The following is a 10219-nucleotide window of genomic DNA, read 5'->3' on the forward strand; positions in this document are numbered from 1 at the left end:
CAATGTAAGTTTAATATTTTGACTCAAATATTTTATATTTGTATTAGCAATTATCAACCAAGTTTAAAATTTTTGCTCGGAACATATGGCTGAAAAATCAAAAACTAATTTCAAGGTAACTGATTTTAATAAAATTTTGCTCCAAGTTTGTGGATATTTTTAGTAAACTTCAACTTCAATTTCTGGATAATAATGTATCAACAATCACAATAAAAAAATACATAAAATTATAAAAAGAAGATATCAAGATTTAAAAAAAATGAGCCTGTTAAAAGACGGACAAATTTTTCTCGAAATAAATAATTTATTTGCTAGCAAAATGATATTTTAATTGTAAAAACAAAGTGTTAAAATATAAATTTAAAACGAACAAACGCTTGAAAATAAAGTAGTCAACTATCATAATTAACTACAATATTTACTAGATAATTAATTGACATCTTAACTCATATAAATTATCCTCTGAAATGTTAAAATTACGATTCTAGGTTATCAACCTAGTTTTTGAAACATACATCAAATCAAATATCTGCGAGGATGTTTTGAGCAATCGTCTCATGACTATACCATCTTAAATAATTTATCTCGACAAATAATTGATTTATTTGAGTAAAATCTTGCTAATAATAATTTACATCTGTCATATTAAATTTAACAAAATATATTAGCGTTGATGACAAATAAATAGGTTTTCGGCTCGAAAACTAAGAAAATTTCTTAGCAAGAATATTATCGATCATTATTAAGCATGTTTTCTGTTTAAATTAATTCATGAATTTTTTTTAAATTCAAATTTTCAATTGATTAGAGCAACAAAAGAAAATGAACATTTTTTACACACTCTCTACCGCTCATCGCCGCTAATTGCGACTGGATGAAAATTAACATAAAAATTAATATGAAACAAAGAAGTTACAAAAATTAAAAATAAACTTCAGCTTTGTCTGCAAGTAAAGGGACTTTAGAAGAAAAAAAAAAAAAAACTAAAAAGCTTCTGTGAGTAAAGTTGAGTTGAGAATAAAGAATTTATGTATAGAATATGTTTTAAGCGCCAGAAACGAAATAACCGATTTGGAAGATCAAGGCTATCAACGACTTGATCTTGAGGTCTTCGGCATATTCCTCCTCGTACACTTGGTGCGACCTTGATGGTTACACACACCACACACCACACAAATTGTACTCAACAAAGTAGTTAGTAAATGTATATGATATCTAGATACATAAATGTGTAGTAATAAATACTTGGCCAATTTTTGGTTGATCAGAACAAAAGATACTTCTTGCGCAGTTTAAACTTCTATTTCAAATTGCACGTTCAATTTTATTTTATCATTATTTATATTTATTGTACACACGCCGCTTACGTTGTAGTTATATTACCCGTGTGTCTTTGTAGCGTAATTTTATTTTTAGCAGGGTTTATTTTTGACTCATTATTATACTATGTTGTGTGATATAATGTGAATAGATAAAACTAATATAAATTTTCACAATTAAAATCGATTTTTTTCCATTTAAAAAATGAATTTTATATTAAATTATTTGAATTTTTAAAAATAAATTTACGCAACATATTTATTGAAAAAATGAAAAAATTTTTATCAAACAAAATAATACCAAACGGTGCATTAATAATGTCTGTAATTATTTAACAAATACAAGCAATAATTTATAATGCCATTAATTATTTATTTAATTGATTCGATTTATTATTTTTGTTTCCATTATATTACTTAATAACTCAATTGTAAAAATAAATTAATATTTTTATTTTAATAATAAAAATAAAAATTTATAAAAGACGCACAAAGTCGTAATTTTATTTATATGGGGTAAAAAAGTTAAATAAACGTATTCATAAAATTGCGTGTACTTGCTGCCGCGATTATTACACCTGAGCGTCACTATTACTTATTAAAGCTGGATAAACTTTCTCTATATCCGTATCATTAAAAATATTTTTAAATAATACACTCAACTTAAGCATAATATGTAATTTTAATATTAATGTTTGGTAATAAAATATTTATCGTCGGTATAAGGGACAAATTTAATTGCCGTTCATTTTTTTAGTTAATATTAATGGTGATAAAATAATAAAATTATAATTAAATTAATGACCTGAAATGACCTTCAGTCATCGACCAGGTCACGATCGAGGTGATTGCCCTGATGAGGGACGTAAGAATGAAATTGTGAAATCGTATAAATAATTGTTATGATGATTCATCGTTAACACCCAGTTGCGAAAGTTTAACTAATGTAATGTAAGTATTCAAGTTTATAGTACTAATGTTGTTATGTATGTGTATGTATATTTCTATGTAATGTTATACAAAGAGTTGACGCTCTTTTAAACAGTGTAACAGAGAAGTAATGTCCATTAAAAAAAAAAGTCATAAAAAAATTTGTTTGGTCAGAAGTTTTACACATCGTAACACTTGGCGCTTCATCATAACAAGTTCAATGACCATTCAAAACTTATATATTAGTAAAAGCTGTAATAATATGCTTTTTTATAGTTTCTAAATATTTTGTAGGGATCGGTGACCTTTTTTTGAAAAGGTTAATTTTTTTTTTTTTTTTTTTTACAGAATAATAGATTGTAAGCTTGTGGCATCAATACCATGCTTAGTCTATAAATATTGTAATTTTGCAATCTGTTGATAAATTGAAAGAAATTATTCTTTATTTGGTATGAAAAATTTTACACAGAAAAAAAAATTTCTTGAACTGAGAAAATTATTAGGAAGACCAAAGTTATTTTGGAGCAAGAAGAAATTTTCTAAAATTATTTTTTTTAAACTTTCATGGGTACCAAATATTCACAAGATTTATTTTAGATTCGTTTTTTAATTACAATAATTTTAAGGTCAAATTATTAAGGAAAATTTTATTGAAAAAAAAATCAGGACCAATTTATTAAAAAAATTTAAATATTATTTTGCGACTTTAAAAATGAAAATTAAAAGCTGAAATTTAAAAACTTTTGAAAAAAATATAATAAATGGATTGTTGTATAAAAAAGAGCTTATTGTTGTATCGAGAGTATGCATATGTTGATATTGATATGATAAAATCTCATTGGAGAGTTAGACCGGATCTTAGTGTACTTAATAATAACCAATATATGTATATATGTGTGTGGATATGGATATATGGGTAGTAGATAGATGGATGGATGTATTATATGTATGAAATAAAAGACTGGGAGCCTACTTGGCTCGTATCGTGGACGGTACTTTCATCGACCGAGTGAAAGCAATATGAAAGTGGTTGATTGCAAAGTAGAAAGGTGAAATGTACGATAAAAAGACGAACGCCGTTACGTGCGTGTATATTGCTCGAATAATATGACGCTCGACCCATTTGGATTATTATAAGTTTCCCGAGCGTGCAAACCAACGAAATTAATGCTATTAGGCCCTTGACCCTTACTGTTGTTATTATTAGTATAGTAATACATAATCGAAATAAAACAAACCTGTTTTCGAGACTTTATACTAATATAACTGGGCATTTTTACTTTTGGGCATTGACTTTTTATCTCTAGAAAAAAAAAAATATAATAATAATAGTATTTACAATGTCAGTAATTTTTATTGTTACGATTTGGGGCATGGCTATCTTGAATTGTTAGAGAGTTGAATTATTTATTTAAATTTTAAAATCCTTTTCTCAAGAGTAAACACTGACGGTTCAGTATTATGGGCTTTCTAGGAGATTTTTAAGTAAATTGAACGGAACTGTTGCGATTTTTTTTTATTATTTACAACTTATACTTTCTATAATACTTATTAGAGTAAAATGAAAATTTCAATAAAAGTTACGTTTAGTAGATGGATAGTAATTATTGTTTGTAAATAATTTATTGGTTATTTTTTTTTTTAATTATTATTTAACAAAAAAAATATTAAATTTACACAAAAAAGTGTTAAGTTTTAACATAAAAATTTTTAACACAAAATTGTGTAGCTTAGACTAAACGGAATTTAGTCGGAGCATCATTAATCAACGTCAACGACTCTTCAGATGTTGAAATTTTTTAAAGAATAAAATTTGAACCCAAAATATAGAGAAAATATTGCCAAAAGTATTTTGAATAAAATAAGAAGAAAATCATTGCAAAAAATGTACAAAAAAAATCAAATTTACTTAATTTATCGTATCTGTTTTTTTCTTCATGATTATAGTTATTATTTCTACTTATAACTACTGAAGCTAATAAATATTTCATATACATGAGTGGTAAAGACCATTAGATAATAAGTTAGTCATAAAATTTCTCAAATTATGTATTACCAATGGAAACGTCATTTGACATGTAATAGCAACGATAGAATCATCCGTGCCTTATCATCATACGTTTGTAACAACTTCGTCTTATTTGTTATCAATCATACACATATGACTCATGATTTATCGGGGTTTTGGTTATAATATTGTTAGATTTTTTAATAAATCATGTAGATCATCCACATCATGTTTATTATTATTGTTATTACTTTACTTGATGAGATTTATTAAAATTCAAGTGACGTGATAACTGAATATTCAAACAATTATTTAATATTCAGTAAATAAAAAAGTATTTCTTTAGAGGCCAGTAACTTTAAAAAAATTCTTTAAACGTTAACTAATATACTCATTAAGCATTACAATATAATATATAAATGTCAATGAACTGACCAACTTTCTTTTAAGACGCGTAACAATTTCCCGCTAATCCAATTGAATATTTGATAGTCATTAAATTACTTTGTATATAAAGATGATAAATATAACTTAATAAAATAAAATATCACAAAGTAAATTTAATTCGTCGAATATCGAGTCATATATTAATTACACTTTGTTCGATATCTGTATAGACGATTGTTGCTATTGCATTGTAAAATTATTATTTTAATGTCACTCAATTAAAAATAAACCAATAATTATAAAATATTGTTGCCTTTAAAATAAAATTAAAAATTGATAATTTTATCATAAATTAAAATAATAATACAGCAATTAATTAATTAAAATCAGACAGGAAATCTTTCAGAGAAAGTATAGACCGAGTTTTAGTCGGTAAACACGCTAATAAAAATAATGATATTAAATCTGATGGTGAATTTCTTTTCTTGATATCATATATACACTTACACATACATATATAGACTTGTAATTAGTTATTAGTTCTCAGGATAATTGATCCGGTTATCGATTGTGTATTTGAATTATGAGCTGCAGTGGGGATAAAACAAAGAATCGATAAAAAGAGGAGCTGTATAAATGTGCAATAGCGACCTTGGTAATTGTTGAGCCTTAATCAGGGCCGATGTGAGTCCATGATGGAGACAGAGACCTCGAGAGTACACTACGAGTCACGATGACGCTATAATCTCCCTCTTTTATGTTTTTTAAAAATATATTACTTAAAAAATAAATAACATTTTAAATTGCATACATATACATAAAAGTTAACAGGGAAGGTCTCCATATATTCTGTGACAATTCAAGGTGATAAAAATTGCATCCGTATCTGCTGCATACAGCATACAACATACCGACACTTATATTTTTTTTTATATGTGTATGTACAGATGGATGCATCTTTGTATGTATAACATGTTCGTTTATTAATGTTTGTATGTGCAATTCGATTATATTGAAGGACAACGAGAAGTCAAGGAACGATAAACACAATGATAATGTAATTATTATTGATTACAATAATTTTTATTTTATATGCGTCGAATTTTTTTTGAGTTAACACACGCAATTTTCGTGTTACTGATTTTTTAATTTTTGTTTTAAGAAAATTGAAATTTATTGCCTTCAGAAACACGCGATTTAAAAAAAAAAAAAAAAACCCTTTTTTTAATTTTTAAAACGTAATTTTTAATCACAGTATAAGTCAAAAAAATAGTTATTAAGATTGAATTTTTTTTTGACGGCATAAAAAATTTTTTCCTGACTTAAAAAATTTTTTTACCTTCTTAAAAATACTTTCGGTTTTTTATAAAATTTTTTTGGTTCAAGAATATTAATACTTTAGTCAAAAATTAATTTTTTTAAAGGAAAAATAAATTGTAATTTTTCCACTTGAAGCTTAATAAATTTTTAATTTTTACTACAGATTCTAGTTATAAAAAAATTGGACCAAAAATTATTATCAGCTTAGGAAAATTCGACTGAACCGATTTTATTAAAAAATTTCAATTTATTTAGCTTGTCTATACGATGAAAGTATTTTAATAGAAAAATTTCAATAAATTTTTGTCTCCCCCCTGGAAATTTCTATAAAATAATCAATGAAATATTTGCCATACTTGAAGAATCTAAAACGGTTTTAATATGGTACAGTAACGGTATCAGAAACAACAATAATGATGATAATAATAGAATGAGATAAATAAAAAAAGTGGTAGTGTGTTATGTAGGCTTAGAAAAGGGATGTATATAATACGCCAACGCATTTCCTTTTGGGGCAAAAAATGACGGCAAGAGAAACCCGATCAACTATGTGTATAATGGAGAGAAGAATCGAGGTCATGAGGGTAAAATCGAGTGTACTCAATAACATTCGATAGATCGACAAATGAGGGAGGTTCTCATGACCCAGAGCAAAACAAATGTAGAATGAGGTTTTAAATGAATAGATAGCGGATCCTTGTACTCACGAATGCTTCCTGTTTATTTTTTTTATATTAACGAAAATTTTATATTTTTTTGAGGATCCCAAGCTTTCTTTGTCCTGTTGCCGTCTTTGTGGGCGCGACAGATATTAACCGTTATATTAGGATTCGCGTAATGTAGATCAGAGTGTATGCAGACATTTATATTTCTTTGTTCGGTTATTTTTTCCGTTAGCATATGCGGCCGCTTTTTTTTATTTTTATTCACAATATATTATAATATATCCCTATCAATATATAAAGAGTAATAGTAAGCACTAACAGTACTTATATCTTCATAACAATCAACAAGGAAATGTAAGAAGCGTTAGTAAATAAAATTTAATCCAAGACTGATTGAGGGATGGAATATCGGTAATTTTTTTTTTCAGATAAAATAATATTATGCTGATTATTGTTATCGTTATTATTTATTTTATAAGCCAGTCTTTTCCTGTAAGATATTTATCATTTGATGCAATTTACGTGATTGTTCATTATGATTACTAATTCATTAAATAAATTAATGTACAATAAGTCATTGCATTATTTTTTATTACTTTCGTGTTATCTAAGCTGGTATCTTTTGACAAAGGTCGATACTTGGTTTAATGACCTGTTGTTCATGGAACATTTGTTATAAGAAAAAAAATATTACTTCTCGATATGAATTTTAGTTAAAGATAATAAAGTATTAAAAAGATTGAAATGAAAATAGTAATCAATTTTTTTAACGAATTTTCTTGATATTTACATGCTTCATGAAAATTAAATATTTAAGGACATGTAGTGATTTTTTTACCATGTATGATCATCATATGGATAGAAAAAAATTCTATAAGCTTTAAAAATATTCATAAAGTATCGTAAATTCTATTAATTATCGAAATACAATTGTAAAATACTCTATATCTTTTGAACGATGCTTTTTACTGCTTTAATGTACAGGACTTTTCTTGGAGAAAATTAAATTTTTTACAAAAACTTCAGTTCCATATTTCTGTCACTGTAACCGTTCTTCCGGAAAATGAGATTTTTCCGTGAAAAGATGACTTTAGTTGTCATCAATAATTCTATTTAATTTTTAAAGGGATAATGAAATTAAAAAAAGTACTTAGAATTAAAATTTTCGGGGAAATTTTTTTTTTTTTCTGTATGAAGAATAATATTTTGCTGTAAAAGTGAAAAAAAAAAAACTATTGGCTCCAAACGAATCGTTCTAATAGTCACGAATAAGATTTTTTTAATGGAAAAATTTTATATTCTCTAAAATTATTCCAATCAATCCGATAAAATTAAGAAAATAAATTTTAACTGCGATTAATTTTGAATTAAAAATTGAAGATTCGCATTAAAATATTTTTCCTTGAGATGTTAATATGTTAATAATAATCATCATAAAACTACTGTATGAGTATTTAATACAGTGACAGATGAGGTTAAATCATAAAATGCGTCATCGGCGGGACAAGATAGCCGAAAAAAGACATAAATGTAAGACATAAACTAAATAAAACAAAATGTATGAGTTTATGTATATGTTAGACTGCGGACATCCTGGAGTCATTAAGCGGCGCCATCTAAATATCAACCGATAATAGAAAAACTTATAATTCAACAGTAATAAGTAATAACATCCACACTCTATAGCATACATTACGCGCACTCGACATGCAGAGGATATAAATAATAAATAATACATTGTAATTATAACGATAATTATAATTGAAATTATATACAGATTACAACACACTGGTCTTCATACTCACGAAGATTGATTAAGGAACTGCACATCGAGCTTACCTAATTAAATGACGTAAATTGTTGTTTTTAGCATCACATCCTTGCGGAGAATATAATATTAACAACGCGAGACGATTTGCGACGCGATCGGGGATCGGGGCCAGAGAAAGTGGACGATGAACCCGGGACTCGTATATCATCGTTACGCTACTTATCTTATTTATTTCCGCTTGCTATTATATGGAGTCCAAGTCAATTGTTGTCTCGCATCTCAAACTATTTTGACAATAGTCGATCTGTCTCTTCGATTTACTTACTTATAGTTTATCTATTGAGCTCTAAATCGAATATCAAGGGTCGTAAGGTAAAGAATCTATTATTTGAACAAGCTTGAGGGTGAAATTTATTTGACCATCATATTGACAAATAAAAATTGACTAACTTTATTTGAAATTTTGTTTACTGAAAATTAAATTTCAAAATTCAGATTTTGGAAAAATTTTTAGTCCTTTTTTTGATTAAAAAAAATTTTTCAATCTTAAATTTTTTTAATTTTGATTTTAAGATTTTTTAAAAAACGAAAAAAATTTTTAATTGGTGGTGGGGCAAATTTTTTGAGTGCTCCACAAAAATGGTTATAACTTATTAAAAACATGATATTTTTTAATTAAAATTTAGGAGAATGATCTTCAATGTATACTTTATAAAACAAAAAAATCCGGTCCCCAAATTTCTTTATTATCCCATTCAAAAAATTTCCCGAAAATTACTTATTTTTTCGATCCTCCCAGTGGATATCTTCCTTAAAATTTTGACACAGATTTTGTAAAGACAGAAGGTTACAAAAAATAGATTTATATCAAATTTACAATAAATTGATTCATTGGAACTTCAGTTTTGAAAATTTTTTTGTACATTCTAAAGAAGTTAAATATCTGAAAAAATTATTTTTAAATTGAACTTGAAACTAAAGTACTTTTTCAAACGATGAAACTTTTATTTTTTCTAAAATAAAAAAAAAAAGTGTAATAATATTATGATATTTAGGTATTATACTGTGAATAGGTATCTAACAATTGTACAGACAGAAAATGACATAATTGACAAACCGACCATAACCTTTCTTAATATTCCTTCGGCAACGAAAGAATCATTAGCTAATTCACTTGAACCTTTTCTATTTGTTAATAATAGTTGTGTAGTAAAAGAATGTAATAAGTTTTTTGTTCTTAAGTATATGGAAGTACTGTATAGGTATATGTATGAATATAATTTAATGATTCATACTACAGCGATACTGTCACTGGCATAACCAAGCAAGCATCGATTATCCAGCCTAGCTGTAATAGGAGAGTGGCACGCAACTACGGAAGCCGGAACGTAAGAGAAAGTTGACCACGACCCCCGAGAGTTAACATCAACAACTTGTGACGTATGGTAGTTGATTCGTCTATATTTACTACAGCACCACCATCACCATCACCATCATCATCATGTATAATGTATAATGTATAACGTATAATATAACTTCTGCTCGTATCGTACCGTATCATATCGGTCTGTACGCATGTGTGTAACATATTCCATAAGAATGTCAACGAATAGTTATGTGAGCGTTGAACTCAAAAAACCAAATACTTTATTTCGTTTAAATTCAATATTTTTATCGTTGAATTAGAAATTATTTTCAGTACTGTCTATGTCTCTGTTTTTTAATTTATAATTATTGTAGATAATTTATGGATGTAAATTGAGGTCACTGTGATTTAGAGGCTTTGCTTGGTGCTTGTTGGTATGGATACTGAGGTATA

The sequence above is a fragment of the Cotesia typhae genome, unplaced genomic scaffold, assembly GCF_013202065.1.
Source record: "Cotesia typhae breed Kobodo isofemale line unplaced genomic scaffold, CoteBio_Ctyphae scaffold_13, whole genome shotgun sequence".
Classification (NCBI taxonomy): domain Eukaryota; kingdom Metazoa; phylum Arthropoda; class Insecta; order Hymenoptera; family Braconidae; genus Cotesia; species Cotesia typhae.